Here is a 16,839-nt window from a genome sequence, read left to right as displayed (position 1 = left end):
GAAGAAACAGTGCACCTTCTGCATTTATTTTCCAATTTTAAAAAAGATCATTGCCGTGTTGGGATTCTTTTCATTTCACGAAAAGGAAATTAACCGTATTATCTTAGACAGATCTCCCAACCAAAGATACAAAGAATGAGTATTGGCAGTTTGCAGAATCCTTAGTTACTGAGACTCAGATTTCCACAGTAAGCAATTTCAAGACACCCAGGAGATAACTCGTGGGAGGGGTGCCCTGTTGCAGGGGGGAACAAAGATCTTTTGGCCTTGGCTATAATCCACAGTGGTCAAGGGTTTTATGTGTGTCCGCTCACCTGCTTGTATGGATATATTAGCTTAGCATTTGCTATTTCTTAGGAAGTAAGTCCTATGGATTCAGATCTATAGCCTTTTTGTTTTGTTTTGTTTTCCTCCTTTGTTGCTGTTTTTGATTTCTGTACCTTTTGTCTTGTATGTTAAGTTTATCTGGGGGAGCATAGAATTGGAGGGACAAAGGGTGAACAAAGACAGCAGCAGTGATACTCAATAGACACTGTTTATTCAATGTCTTATTCTCTATGTCTTTTGGTCTGCAAATGTATGCATGAGTGCATTTGTGTGTGTGTGTGTGTGTGTGTGCACACGCATGTGTGATAGAAACAAACAAATGTGTGCATTTGTGGTTATGTGGGTATGTATGTGTCTGAGTGTGTCTACATGGGTGTGAATGCTTGTATGTGTGAGAGAGAAAAAGAGACCCACACACATGAACGAAGTGCCTGAGCAGGTATGCATAAGTATCTGTGTTATGAGTGTCAATCACTCTGTATATGAACAGAATGTAATTGTACTTCGATGGTTATCTGAAGGACCGCTCAAGGACATAAGCTGAAGATAGCTAGAAGATGTTCATAAGAGTCCAAGTCCTTGTTAGTGTCTGTTTATAAGTTGAGGAAATGAAACGCTATTGTACAAAATCACTTGGGGTCTCAACTTCCACCAGACTAGAATGACCAGCAGCCCCCCCTGTGGACTCCCGGCCGTTCACTGTGATCGCGTCGCTCAGGAACCCGTGCATTTGCTACCTTCTCTGTGTCTGCAGTGGGTTTAGAAAGATGAATAATGCACGCCTCCTGTTTATGAGCATTTCTGAGTGTGCAACTTCACTGGGAGCCACATGTGTGTAAATAAATAATCACCGCTCAACCTGATGAAAGTGAAATGGAGTCAGCATTATCCACAGATTTTCAGATCACAGAGAACTGATTCCCAATCTGGCCTAAAAATGAATCCTGGGTTCCTGGAACTTCCCCAAGAAGCTTCTTGACAGAACTTTGTGTTTGTGGGGAAGTGGTTGTTTTCTGTGGGTCACTAGTCTTAGGGGGAGCTTTGCTTTTAAAGTGTTGTTGGTAAGAATGTTCATTACTCAGTCTCTGGTTTTTCTTTACAGGGTGTGGAAAGTTAGATGGCATCTCAATCTTGCTGTGTTTGGATGATAGACTCATCTTGCTAATTTCTCTATAGATTCGCATTTGAGAATCCCTAGTAAGTGGAAGTGAGATCATCTTCCTAACACAGGTCACATTCTCAGATTAAGATAGAGAAGGTCACTAAGTGACTTGTGTAAGGCCACACAGCCAGTGGGTGGCCCTGCTGGCTCATTCCTGGTGGGGTGTCTTTACCAGGTCACAAGGAGTGGTAGGGGACGTGATATTTAGGGTTGGGATGAGGGAAACCTCAAGAAGCGTGGGTGATCATTCGGAAGACTGGGTATTGCTCTGTGGTTGTTTATAGCTCTTGGGATTAAAGATTGGGTTGGCTAGTCCACAACAACCTTTTTTTTTTTAAAAAAAGAAGTCTCTCCCACCCCACCCCACCCCACCCCACCCCAGTAACACTAAACATCTCTAGAAGGGCTATATCACAGCACACCCTGGTGTGTGACTTACTCAACACTTGGGGAAATGCTTAGAGATGTGTTGTCGTGATGGTAGGGGACCCTCTGTGCGTTTGGGCTAGGGAGGAACATCTGGAATGGCGGCTCAAACGGAGTCCAGTTGCTTCGGGACATGGTCCACATTTGTCCTGTGGCTCAGGCCACGCACCTGCCTGGAAATCTCCGTCTCTCTTAGGCAATGGAGAAGCTGAAACAGTTAGAAATATTTTAGTAGTGATCAAATAAAAAGAAATCAGTTGCCATTGGCCAAATATGCCTGAGCCGGTACATAACCATTGTCCTGCCTATGTCAATATTACAGTGTCAATTTAGAGAAACATGACATCTTACTACTAGAAACTGACTCCTTACACCTTAGGTGTACATATGAATTGTAAATTGTCTGCTTGATTCGAAGTCTTCTTTATGTAACTTTCACACCACGCCTGTTGTCTCGGGATGTTCAGTGGAAATTACAATAGAGTCACTGTGACTTTTCCAGAGAAGTACTTATTACTGCAATTAAAAAAAAGCAAACTGGAAATCTGAGACAATAATGTAGAGCAGAAAACTCAAATACGTGTGTAGTTCTCAATATTCAAGGCAAAAGCTATAGAAGAGCATTGTTTGGTGAGATCAAATTGCTCTATAATTGGAAGTGGTTGAGTTCATTAATTTTGCAATGTCCTTGTTTAAAGGGAGTAGATAAAGAAAAGGTTAGGAGGAATCAGGCTTTCTGCTGACTGGAATTCTTCTTACTTCATTCAGGCCTTACAAACAATGCTGGTGTGTGTGTGTGTGTGTGCATGCGCATATTATATATATATATGTGTGTATATAAATATATATGTGAATATATATATACATATATATATACACACACACACACACACACACACACACACACACACACACACACACACACACACACACACACACACATAATTTCCTCCTAGGAGAGAAGGCTAAGGCCCCATGATGTTAAAAGATCTACCCAGGATCACACAGTTAGGTAACAAAGAAAGAATTCAAGCACGGGAATGTCTGGCTTTAAAGCCTATCTCGTTTGCTTCTGTTCCTTGCCTCCCACCAAGTCTCTGCCTGTCCCCAGGAGCAGGCCATGGCAAATTTGGTTAGTTTTTGTTCGACGTAGGGGCCAGCTTTTACTGCTGCTTCTCTGTCAGGGCTCCATCTCCCTCACATTGCCCGCTAGGCTGTGAAAGGACCACCCTTGCTATGTTGACAAGAAATAAGCTTCTAATTTGCAACACTTCTTTATATGGCTTGTCAGCTCTGAGCTCCAACCCAAAAAAGTATTTCACAACAGGCCTGGCCACCTTATCGCATTCCAGGCTGGGTTAGAGCTCCTGTGGGCTGTGATACTTGGAAACCTTACAGAGACAAGTTGCAGGCTTTAATGCCACCAGTATTTATTCTTTACCCCGCTTTCTCTCTTGGCTTCAAAGAAGTCATATTCTCTTCAATGGTACCCCAGAGATCATGTGGCTTTGTATTACAATATAAAAGAAATCAGAGTATCCAGCAGTCAGTCAGTTGTTCTAGTTCACACTTAGGCAAACATAGGCAGTCTAAAAAACTAATTGGGTAATTTCAGCGACATGAGATTTTCACTTCGTTTGTGTCCCAGGACTTTTGTGCAATTGGGGTGAGTTTTTTTTCTCAACTTGAATGAACGGCCATGGGTTTTGTTCTTTCCTTGTGCCCCTTAGAGGACTAGAGGATCTTCTGTAAACTACGACCCAGCATGTGTGTCCATGAAAGATTAAGATGTCCCACAGGGTGGAGACATCTCAGAAGAATTTACTACCATTCAAAGCCTCTATAAAGGGTCTAATTTACCATCAGCCTTTGTATTTCTAGCCATGAAAAATGTTCATACCATGACCAATCTGATACATTGTCAGTGTTCTTCATGGAATGTTCCAAGCAACACTGCAGGGAGCCAGCTCCCCCATGGGAGGGAAAAGGGACAATGCAGAGGTCAGCAAAGCAGTATGCTGACATTTCAATTCTGTAGGGCATTTCGCATCCAGGTCATATCTCTCTTAAACCAGGGCCGATAGAAACTCTGTTTCGACAGTTAACAGAATAATTTGGATGGATGCATTCTTCCCCAACCATAGAGGATGACAATGAATCAAATTTTTAATTGAGCAGGAAAAAAAAAGCAGGTCTATAAAGTCTTCACTGAAAATCCAACGTCTGCCCATTACAACCGTTTATCCAGTTTGTTAGGTTTGTATCTCTTTCTTGAGCAAAAATCTTTCTTTGCATCCATCACATCTGTATTCTAAGAGAAGAGAATTGCATTCATTTAACACACTCACATCCCACGACAATCAGTAGTGTTTAACGCAACTCCAAATACAGAAGAAGGAAGGAAGGAAGGAATTTGAGAATGCTTTTAGGAACAGAGAATTAATCCAAAGAAGACAATGCACACATTGGTCTAAAGCTACCATTTCTATAAACCAGTGCTAAATTGAACCAGAGCTTAAAGCTTAGAACTTGAATTGAGTTCTGTGCGGGCTGATGCTTTGGATACGCTGTCTATTCCTATAAATGCACCAAGCGCACAATTCTAATGTCTTAACTGCTAACATAAAATCCTAAAAAAAAAAATCTGCATTTTAAAAGCAAACCCTGTAAATCATGCTCTAAAAGCAATGTGAGTACAGGGCCAGGGAGAGGAGAGGCACCATTGATTTCAGGATTGTTTGGGCTGGAACTGGAGAGCCTAAAGAATTCACCCTTCTGGTCCACAGCTTGTGCCCCGACCCCGTGTTTATAAGATCCTTTGGGGACCACTTCTAACCTAACCCCCCTGCACCCTGAAAATGTATCTGCAGATGTTACCTCAGTTGCCCAGGGAGTTGGTTAGTAATTTGTTATGGTAAAAGTCCTTAACAGCTTTCAGTGATTAATCTGGTAAAACCTTCCCTGTCTCTCACCACCTTCGAATGAATCAACTTCACAAAGCCATTGCAATGGAAAGGAAAATAAAACCAGCACTGTGTTCCACAGCACGCCTTTTTCTTTCTCCTCCATTGGGTGGAGTCTATGAGCTTCACTTGGCTTAGCTGGAGTAGAGTCTTGATGAGCCACACATGCTTGAAATGAACATAGAATTCCCTACATTTGCTCAGAATTCTTTTCTGACTAGGTATTCAACTGAAGCAATGAAACAGTTGCATCAACAGAACCAGAAAGCAATAACAACAACAAAGACCCTACTCATACCAGGGAGGTAGGAGAGAAAAATAACGTCTTCTTACTTCTATTTACTAGGGGAATGTATGCTTAACAGACTTTTGGCAATTTTCTTCTCTTTTCTGTGAACTTACTTTTCCTTAGTTCCTTTTTTTGTCTCTTGAGTTATTCATCTTTTCCTTTTTGAGGCACATATAAGAACTCATTAAATGACTTTTAAATGGTTAAGGTATAATATATTGCAAGTAAATTTTCCTATTTGTATATTTCTCCTTTGCCTCCTCCTCTTTCTTCTTCTTCCTCCTCCTCCTTTCTCCTCCTTTTTTTTCTTCCTCTTCCTCAACTTTTCTTCTTTTTCTTTGGCTGTTCAACCATCCCATACTGGTTCACTTTAAGTAGACTAACAACAATTAGACTGTGGCTGATGAGTCTGCCTTTTGGTCTAGATTAGTGGGTGAGCCTGGTCCTGCTGGGGCTTAGAAATCAGCCAGGATGGCTGATTCTCATTCAAAGAATGAGAAAAGTGAGAATACACATTGTCTCCCTAGCCCTCATAAGTTGTGTAACTCACCATCCAATTAACAAGATGCTTTCTTTAGACATGCCACGGTGTAAAACATCCTTAATTCGACTATTTCACTAATGCACAAGAACCCATCCAACTCCATTTCAATGAGCAAATATCTCCAGCTTTAACAATATAAAGACATGTTTTAGTGGTGCTGTAGCTCAAGTGGTAGAGCACTCGCCTTGAGCTGAAGAGCTGAGGGATAGCGCCCAGGCCCAGAGTTCAAGCCCCAGGACCGACAAAAAAAAAAAAAAAAGACATGTTTTGTCCAGGTACCAGTGGCTCATGCCTGTAATCCTAGCTACTCAGGAGGCTAAGATCTGTGGATTGTGGTTCAAAGCCACCCTACGCAGCAAAGTCTGTGAGACTCTTATCTCCCATGAACCACTAGGAAACCGGAAATAGCACTGTAGCTCAATTGCAAGAGTGCTAGCCTTGAGTGGAAAAAGCTCAGAGACAGCACCCAGGCCCTCAGTTCAAGCCCCATGACCAAAAATGAGAGACATATTTTGTTCAGTGTGGCTACCCTCTGTTAAGAAAATCATTTCTCCTGATCCAGCATCCTGGCCTAGCAGCTGAGTTAAATGAATCGTTTTCCCCTGCTAAGTTAAATGCCCCACTCCCCCACTGATATTGTAGCTAAAGATGTGTGGGGTATCCTGGGCTCTCTAACAGCCCCCTGACTGTTCTTTACGGTAGCTGGCTTTGAGTCAGGAGCTTTGACATTCACACATTGTCAATGGTTCTGTCAAAGCCCATTCAGAGGATTCTGGGTGGAGAAAAGGTTTTCTCTGGGTTAGCTTTTCAACTGTAACGCACATCTCTATAACTAACACTGCACTTAGGATGAGCATTCCGATCACCTATGCCACTTAGAACCAGTGAATAAAGTAACTCTCTCCACCATTCCATCACACCCGTGCTACATCGATTGACATCATCAGTATCTTGATCTAATGAACCTGTGAGATAAGACTCTCACAGCTATTCCTGCGTGGGCTGGCTTCAAACTGTGATCCTCAGATCCCAGCCTCCCAGTAGCTAGGATTACAGGCATGAGCCACTGGTGCTGGAAGCAATCAAACAATGTGGGCCCCCACTTTCTGCTCCCCAGTAGTGACCTAACTCCACTCTTTGGCTAAAAATAATATGCTTAGATGGCACTACTAGAACATTCTTACTATAGAAAGTGAAGGTTTGGCTCTTTTTACCAGCTCTTCTTCTTACCACAACTCCCACATTTTCCCATTCATTAACTATAGTTATTCTTTTGGGTTAGGTCAATATTGTATGTTTAAATTATTATGACCATATAAATATTTTCATGGTTGAGCAATATGACTTACTTCCTCTTCTTTTTGTTTCTTGCAAAACTTTCTTATTCCCTAAAGTTAATAACTGTCAACTTTAAAAAAAAAATCTGCTTGGTTTTCATTAATTCTCCTCAAATTCCTGTACCATTGGAATAGGCTGACTTCTTCCTGAACAGCTCGCATGCAGGGACTGTTACTATCTCAAAGAGGAAGAAAGCGTTTCATAAATCATTTAATAAGTGAAACAATATAATAGCAAATACTAGGCATGAAAAAATTAATACAAAATTAATAATGCTAATTTCTTATACAATCCAACATTAAGTTTGAAAACTTAGGTGGATGACAGGCTGTGCTGATGAGAAACTGTGAGCGTAGGCGTGTACTAGGGCACAGAGATACGAATCACACAGATACGTAGGTAACAACTGTGTTGAGGTGTTTTGAACTGGGAAAATTATTTTGAATCAGAAAGTGTCTTGGAGGCTCCTCAGAAGCTAGCTCAAGCCTATAATTCTACCTACTTGGGAGGAAGGGACAGGAGGATTTCAGTGTGTGACAAGCCCAGACATAAAAGTCCATACACATCATCCCAAGAACTAGGGTAAGTACAAAGACTATTCACCCCAGCAACAAAAGGAAGTGCAGATAGGAGCATCACAGTCCAGGCATAAAGCAAGACCCTATCTTAAAGATAATTGACACAAAAAGCGACTAAGAAAAAGGATCAGGGAATAGAGCACTTGTCCTGCTCAAATACTTACATAAAAGCTGACCTGGGACCAATGGAGTGCCAACAAGCACATGGACCAGCCCCATGGACCAATGGGGTGCCAGAAAACACAGGGACCAGCCCCAGGGACCAATGGAGTGCCAGAAAGCACACAGACCAGCCCTGGGGGCCAATGGAGTGCCAGCAAACACATGGACCAGCCCCAGGGACCAATGGAGTGCCAGCAAGCAAACGGACCAGCCCCGGGGGCCAATGGAGTGCCAGCAAGCACATGGACCAGCTCCAGGAATGCATTTATAAACTTTGGTGCACAAGACTCTTACCTGAATTGGGGAAACAGCCTGTACTGAACATGGACAGGCAATAAAAGACACAAGGTACTTGAAAAGATGAAGGAAAAAAAATGAGACAAATTCAGCAAGAGGTAAAAGCATTACATCAAAATTAAAGGCCTGAAAAAAGGAAATGGAATCCAGCTGCTTGGTGGTTCACACCTTTAATCCTAGCTGTGATGAGGATCAAGGTTCAAAGCCAGCCCAGCAGACAAATCTGTCTCTTATTTACAATAAGCAGCCAAAAGTGGAAGTATGGCTCAAGTGCTAGCCTTGAGCAAAAAAAGCCAAGTGAGAGATTGACACCCTGAGGCCCTAGTTCAAGCATGCACACACGTATACACACACACACACACACACACACACACACACACACATTGAATAAAAATGAGTATTAGAGTTGGTGCAGATACACTAAGAATTGGTGAGGATATGAAACACGAAGTTGCTGAACTCTGCTGATGATTGTTTAAAATTCTGTAGCCATTTTGGAGACCATTGAGTTCTGCCTGATGAAGTTTATACCTACATACCCTCAGCTCAGCAGTCAATGGCCACAAATGCACTTTAGATGAAGTTTTGTGTTTGCTTACTAGAGGAAAAATGAAATCCAAGCATGTTTGCAGCAGTGTGGTCACAAAATCTCTACAGCCTGAAGCCCAGACGATCACAACCCTGAAAGACAGAAACTGGGAATCTTAAAATCCCAAAGCTTCAATGTCCAGAACCTAAGAACAATTCAGAACATAGCCATTGGGAACAGAGGATCTAACAAGCGGTAAAAACAGGACAGCAACTACAGCAATGAAAGTGAATGATGGGATTTAAAAAAGCTAAATGAGTGGGGAACTCTAAATGAATGATGAAAACTTAAAAACATAATCGAGAAGCAAATTCATAGCAATTCACAGGTGAATACATATTCTGAGTTAGCCATGGCCTTCGGTACCAGAGGCTCAATAAATTGAACCACGCATATAACAATGGCTTCCCCGGGAACAGGCAACAAATCATGTTAGATATCAAAAGACTCCACAAGCACAAGATCAAGGGCAATAATATACAATCACTAAAGCAACAGCAGTGGTGGACATAACCATATATTCAAGATGTTAAGAGAATTCTGTATTAATTTCTGGAAGGAAGTGTCTACACAAAGATGCACATGGCAGCAGCGGATTTCTCCAAACTTTGTCTTCCCTTTTGCTTATTCATCAAGAGAAAAACCAAAATTCAGTCTCCCAGCTGGACAATTTCACAGTGTTAATGTGAAATGTGTGGCTAGACGGAAAAAAATAAAATAAAAAAAAAATCAGGCTGGAAAGTCTGACTGGTGGAAAGTCAAAGGCTACTGGCTTTGCTTTGTATGTTGACCTAATGGTAGTATTGTCAGACTTCATGCTTTTGGCCTTAATAATAAATAGAATGTTCACTGGTCATTTGATAAACAGATGCTCCTCAACATATGATGAAGTTATATTTTGAAAACCTATCTTAGCTGAAAAGGTTAAGTCAAAAATGCTTAATACATGGAGCCTACTGAACATCAGAGCCCAGAATAGGCTATTCAAGTGCATTCAAAACACTTCAGACTGTCATCAGTTTGAGAACTGTAAACCAAGCATCATAGGTTAGGTCCCATCTGTATTTGGAATCTGTTGAGTTTATGGGATGTGTGGGAACTCCAGTGGTCTGTCAATCAACTGGTAATCCCAAAGGCGTTCCTTCTGTCTAACATGCAGTGAGATTCACACCTTTTGAAACGAACACTTATTACATTAAATTGTAAGAAGTAGCTTCTGTTCAGAAACATAAGATGTGAGAAACATGGCCCCTGGAACGAATGTCTCTCGGTTTCACCTCATTGCTAAGTAAGGCTTGGTTGTTTGATACCGATGCATTATGATCCTTGTGTCTTTCTGGGAGATGGAACTTTTATTGTTTCATCTGCTGGTGATCACAAATCTCAAAAGGCAATTCAGAGTAGCAGCATCGCCAGTGTTGAATTGCTCAGATCAAAATCTCTACAGCCTGATGCCCAGACGATCACAACCATGAAAGACAGAAACTGGGAATCTTGAAATCCCAAAGCTTCAATGTCCAAAGCCACTGTTGCCCTGAGGAGGCTGGGAGAGTGTGGTGGGTGATGGAAAGCCAGATTTTCACAGAATTGGCCACTTTATGCCGGCACCCATGCAACCTGTAAACACCCAGGAGAAAGCTGGCTTCAAATGTTAACAATGAAAGCCATTATTGACTCAAAGAAATATGGTTGACCTCTGGCCTGGCCAAAAGCTATCTTGATTAGCTTTTAGTTAGTTATTTTTATCAGTTTTCTTTAGCTTTACTGTCATAATGCCTCTGATGCATGAACGCTAAGCTTTGATTAGATTTTGTTCTGTGTTTTTTTGTTTTGTTTTGTTTGTTGGAACTTAGAGTCTGATTTTTGTCTCTCCCAAAGTGACTGAAACCACTGGCTTCATTTGTGTCTGACCTTTTTACTTTTTTTTCTTTCATGCCAGTGCTGGGGCTTGAACTCGGGGCCTGGGCACTGTCTGTTAGCTTTTTCACTCAAGGCTGGTAATTCTAGCACTTGAGCCACATCTCCACTTCTGGCTTTTTTCCTTTTCTTTTCTTTTTGTGGGGGAGGTGGGGTAGGTGTTTAATTGGACATAGGCATTTCAGAGTTAAGTAATGAGCCTTGGAACTTGTTTGAAATAAGAATTTTCTCATTCTTCTATTTGCTTTCTTTGTAATGTTGCCGTACTCTTCCATCTTTCTATACATTTCATCACATTTCATTATTTTATCCGTTTTCCTATTGCTACTTTACCACTAACACTTTATAATGGGTATAGTTCCTGCTTTTAGGATGTGCTTTCTGATCTGGGCAGTATTCTCTACAAGAGTGGGAGTCGAAGTGGGCAGTAGAGATAGGAGGGACAAAACCTGCTTGATGAATTCAGATCTGCTCTGGTAACAGTACAGGCATTTATTGTTCCACACCAGAGTATTAGGACATGTTAGCTTACTGTAAAGAGAGCTTAGCTGGGGCTGGGAAGGTGGCTCAGTGGTAGAGCCTTGCCTTGAGCTGAAGAGCTGAGGGACAGCGCCCAGGCCCAGAGTTCAAGCCCCATGACCAACAACAACAACAAAAAAAGCTGGGTGCCAGTGGCTCAACCTGTAATCCGAGCAACTCAGGAGGCTAAGATCTGAGGACTGCAGTTCAAAGCTGCCCAGGCAGGAAATTCATGAGACTCTTACCTCCAATAAATCACTCAGAAAACTGGAAGTGGCACTGTGGCTCAAGTGGTAGAGCGCTAGCCTTGAGCTGAAGGGCTGAGGGACAGCGCCCAGGCCCAGAGTTCAGGCCCCACGACTGGACCCCCCCAAAAGAGAGAGAGAGAAAGAGAGAGTGCTTAGCATATTGCTTTCTTATGACTTTGAAAGCATTTTGATCAAAAAATAGGAAATCATAATGCAGAGAACAAATAATTTAGGAAGTTATGGAGAGAATGAAGATGGTGGTTAGAGGATGATATCACTTGGATCTTGACTAGCTCTCAACAGCCCATGTGTTCCGGGTTTGGTCACTCAGGGTGGTGCTACTGGAAGATGGTGAGTTATTTTAGAGGTAGGAGTCTAGTGGGAATCTTCAGGTAATCAATCGGAGGCATGCCCCCAAAAAGAGTGGTGGAAGTCTGGTCCCTTCTTCTTTTCTATTTTGTTTCCTTGCCATCTGTAAGCAACTATGTTTCAACACAGGCTGTGGTAGAGATGCGCCTCACTGGAGACCAGAGCAACGGAGTCACCACCAAGGACTGAGAAAGAAAAACCCTTTTGTGTTTATAAGTTGATCTTACCTTAGGTATTAGGTTGAAATGATGAAAAGCTGGCTCACATAGATGGAAACTCAGTGCAGATGTAAGAGAATAAGGAAAACACGTCGTGCAACTTGGAAAACTGAAAATATCAGAGACCTGCTGCTGTTCCTTGCTGATCTTTTATAAACAACGAAATTTTATTAGCCTTTTGGTTGCTTTTCTGTTTTCCATGAACACCTTTCTCGAGTCCTAGAAAGACATTATGCCAACATATTCATACATGCATAAATGTGAGTGTGTGTGTGTTCCGAGCTACCAAAAAATATTTAAAATTCATTGCCCTTTGATGATTTGAGCTATTTAGTTTTGTGGTCAAGAGTTGCTTTCTAGAGTAGATACTTGATAGCAATATACATAAAATAAGAGAAAGTGTGTTAAAGTTGAATTATGGCCTTGAAAATATTAAAAACACCAAGTGTCAATGTGCGTGAGCGATGGCACCAAATTGTTACAAAATGGATTAAGATCATTAAATGTTTCCTCCATGAGAAAGATGGGCCATTGATCTGAAGTCTCATTAAGTCAGATGGAGTAAAGAGAACTCTTTGTAACCCAAGTGTACCAATTCAAATCAACAAATGCCACCATCTTCAAATAACACGTACTAAGTCCACAAGTGTTTGAGGTCTGAGCTGTGTTGAGTAACAGGATAAAGATGTATGTTCTAAAGAAGATGTGAGGTGTTGGGGTGCTTTTGTCATTTGAGTAATATGCACAAGAGGTGAACATGAAATATTATTGATAAAACATTTCTTGGTCATTTACTTCATCTGAGAGCTTTATCCCCATCTGATGCTTTTCCTCCACAAATCAGAACTTAGGGGGGCTGGATCCCACTGGGTGAGCATGAACCCCAGAGGCCAGAACTGCCCAGCAGGCTGTTTACAATGAGTGGCCACTTGAAAAATGGGGCAGCATTTCTCACTCTATCACACAGAATGGCCCCAAGTGGGCCATGCCAGGCCTGTGTGGCTCAGACAGTACACTCTTTATAAGACCAGAGACGGAATTTCAATGAGGGGTGCTGAGGTATGTTTTTCCAAAAGTGGCATCTGGCTCAAGAATTGGTTACGTGAATGGCCCAGTCCTTGGCTATACCTGTGGTTTCTGCTAATTAGCCTGAGGCTTCGCTGGCTGCCTTCTGGGGACTTGAGAATACAGCCAGCGTTTCGTCATCATCACAGCTCTGAAGATGTGTGTGTGTGTGTGTGTGTGTGTGTGTGTGTGTGTGTGTGTGTCTGTGTGTGTGTGTGTGTGTCTGTGTGTGTGTGTGTGTGTGTCTGTGTGTGTGTGGTAAAGCCCAGGGCCTTTGAACTTGGTGCGGGTTCCTGTCTTATTGTGGACAGAGTGGATATTTATTCCCTGACCTACACTTATCCACTAATGATGGGTCGAGTCATTTGGATTTCAAATACAGTAATAATTAATCCAAGGAAGTGTCGCCTAAGTACAGGTTTCCTTTCCCTTAGAATTGACTGTTTTCTCCCCAAAATGGGCAAATGTTTTCTTAAAAAATTTAAAAATATTTCTCCATGCATCTGTCTTTGTCATTCTTCTTTCTGTATTTATCTCTGTGGACACAGAACTGTTTTGGCCATTTGAGGGATGTATATGTTTGTGCATGGGTGCATATATATTTATAAACAGGGTTTTACTATAAGAGGATGGAAACATTCCTGGTACAACTGTGGCCGGAAGGCCCCACTTCCCGAAGTCATGGCCTCCGGACCACACAGAGAACAGCCCCATGCCATCCTCCTCCCAACTTCCCTCCTCTCTTCAGGAGAGACCCACGCGGAATGACTTGCTCAAGTGCTGTACAGAATGCATTCATACCATTTGGTCTCGCTATGGGCTCTGGTATTGAGCTTACAGCAGAACCAGAGAAGAGGGTACCTGGAAGGAAGGACCCACAATCAGAAGCCTTCAGTCATGGCTCTGGTTCCAGTCTATCCTTAGACAAAGGGGATGCTTATGGACAGGGTCTCTTCAACATCTCCACATCTGTTTTCCCCACTTACCTAACAGTGCCATGAGCAAACCTTATCTAGGTGTATATCTTAGCTCAGAAACTATCATTGGGCTCTTCTTTGACACTTTCCCAGGCAAAAATCCAGGAAAATATAATGGCTGAAGCTCCATCTGTTAGAGAGTTGTAAATTCTTAAGATTTAAGGGCCCATTGTGGTTAAAAGGCTTTATCAGACAATATCAAATATGGGTCTGTGTTTGCATCAGAGGCAATAGGCAGACACAATGGATGTAGTATCATTGTTAGTTTAGCCACATAGGAACGATGAAAACTTGTGGCTTTTACACTATCCTTCCTTTAGCTTTTCTTTTCTTTTCTTTTCTTCCCTTCCTTCCTTCCTTCCTTCCTTCCTTCCTTCCTTCCTTCCTTCCTTCCTTCCTTCCTTCCTTCCTCTCTCTCTCTCTCTCTCTCTCTCTTTCTTTCTTTCTTGTCATGGGGTCTGAACTCTGGGCCTGGGTGCTGTCCCTCAGCTCTTCAGTTCAAGGCTAGCACTCTACCACTTGAGCCACAGCACCACTTCCGGCTTTTTCTGCTTATGTGGTGCTGAGGAATGGAACCCAGGGCCTCAGGCATGCAAGGCAAGTGCTCTACCACTGAGCCACCTTCCCAGCCCCTACCTTTTCTTTTACTAGCCAGCCATAGAGACTCAACTCCCCACCAAGAAGTAAATAAATTACAAAAAGAGAAACTATTTCCTTCTTCTTGTAACACTTCTACTCAGGCTGGTTTCCACATTTTTTTGTCCTCTTAAATTACTTACAGTAAGCAAGTTTGCTAGTCGCACAATTACCCTCAGTTTTAGCCCTGTGCTGCTTCTGAAGTGGGATTCAGAATTTCTGCTATTCCCACTCATTTCTCTGCACCCCATACCCAACTCTCCCTCCCTCTCCTTCTTCCTCTCTCTTTCCCTCTCCCTCTTCCTTCCTCTCCCTCTCCCTCCCTCCCTCTCTGTCTCTCTGTCTCTGTCTCTCTCACTCTCTCTCTATCTCTGTCTCTGTCTCTCTGTCTCTCTCTCTCTCTCCCACAGCTCTACAGTTCTAGTAAGCAATGTAGAATTTCCCAAGAATTCAAAGAGGAACCAAGTTCAGGTGCTTGACATTACCACCTCGTCAGCAACCTAATAAACCACAATTTGACAATTAAGTTTTCCAATAAAAATCTGTCCATTCTCAGACCTAGACAATGGATCAGTGCCACCCAAATTTCTACCCTTGCCCCTTCTCCATCATTATTCTACTTCAGGAAGCCCAGATGCCAGTCTGAGACTCTCTTAAATTATGCAGTAACTTATGGAACTGTCTTCTCCAGGAATTTAATGTAGGGGCTTGCCGGAGTCGCTACCTACTGCTCCCCATCTCTGCATTTAGTGGAATAAGTCTCTTGAATTGGCCCTGATGGGAGACCAAGGGCACTGGCAGATGTCAAGCTTCTTCCTCCCCCGTTTTTCCCAGAGGGCCAACACCCAACAGAATGATACGCAGAGCTTTTACTGACAGGTGCAGCCCAGCTCTGAACAGTCAGAATGGAGTCACTTCACCCCATTAGTGCATCCAGTGGGACAGCAGCCCAGATTTGTTTTCAACAAAGCAGTTGTCTCCTTGCAAAAGAATGTTCTTCATAGCTTCGAAGTAGTTAGATGTTTCTTCAAATCTTCCAGAATTGCCTTGATAAGAATTTTAGAAAGGAATTGTTAAATAATGCTCATCCTTCAAAAAGAAAATAGAGGCATCGTTAAAAGTCCTAATATCTTACTAAAACGTTTTTGTTGTTGTTGTTTTGGGTCTGGTTGTAGGGCCTGAACTCTGGGCCTGGGCGCTGTCCCTCAGCTCTTCAGCTCAAGGCTAGCGCTCTACCACTTGAGCCACAGTGCCACTTCCGGCTTCTTTTTCTGCTTATGTGGTGCTGAGGAATCGAACCCAGGGCCTCAAGCATGCAAGGCAAGTGCTCTACCACTGAGCCACCTTCCCAGCCCCTAACATGTTTTTAACATTTAAAAAAAACTTCTTTTTTCCATAGAGGGTAGATTGTTTCTTTGAGAACACTATTCTTTTATTTAATGGTGTTTTACATTTTTTCCAATTTCATATACAAGATCAATCACTATCTTACTAAAACGACTGATATTCCATTATGATGAATGAGAAGAGAAAGTCGAGCAAATTCAACTGAAAGTCTGATTTCAGAAATATTGAAATGTCAAGTGTATTTTAGGATCTCTGTTGTAATTGGGCTGGAATTTGGGCAAATTGAGACAAGCTTCAGTCGTCCCTATGACTGATATGATATTCTACCTAATCTCTTTATAGATTTCTTTGTACTTCCAGGAAGAGCTGCACAAAAGTAATCTGTTACCTAATTAGGAAGAAGAAAGCATACGTACAGAATACATTTTGATAAGGGAGTTAGCATTTCCAATTAGAGAGGAAGAAAAGAGGATTTGAAGTAAGAAAAAGTTCCTGTGTTCTTGAGTCAAGCAAGTCAGGAAACCCATCTAACTCAAACTTAGGGGAACTGGTGAAACAAAGTGCTATTTTAAAACATGCAGATACACAAAGGGGTCAACAGTTAGGACTGAATGGTACCAAGTTAAAGGGTGATGCACAACCATCTTTAAAATACGGGAGATCTCATGCTATTGCATAGTTATTTTAGTAAAGGCTTTTTTATTTTTTTTATTGTGAAAATACTGTACAGAGGGGTTACAATTACAGTAAAGGCTTTTTTAATTTACAAAAGTGGAATATAAAAATATCCAGAGTTTCTGAGTACATGGTCTGGTATATCAGATCACTTTTTTTGATTCATCAGACCTATGCCTGCTTCTCAGTAGTT

Source organism: Dipodomys merriami, unplaced genomic scaffold, assembly GCF_024711535.1.
Source record: "Dipodomys merriami isolate MVZ:Mamm:240054 unplaced genomic scaffold, mDipMer1.0.p SCAF_15, whole genome shotgun sequence".
NCBI classification, from domain to species: domain Eukaryota; kingdom Metazoa; phylum Chordata; class Mammalia; order Rodentia; family Heteromyidae; genus Dipodomys; species Dipodomys merriami.
Note: the sequence above shows the minus strand (reverse complement) of the source record.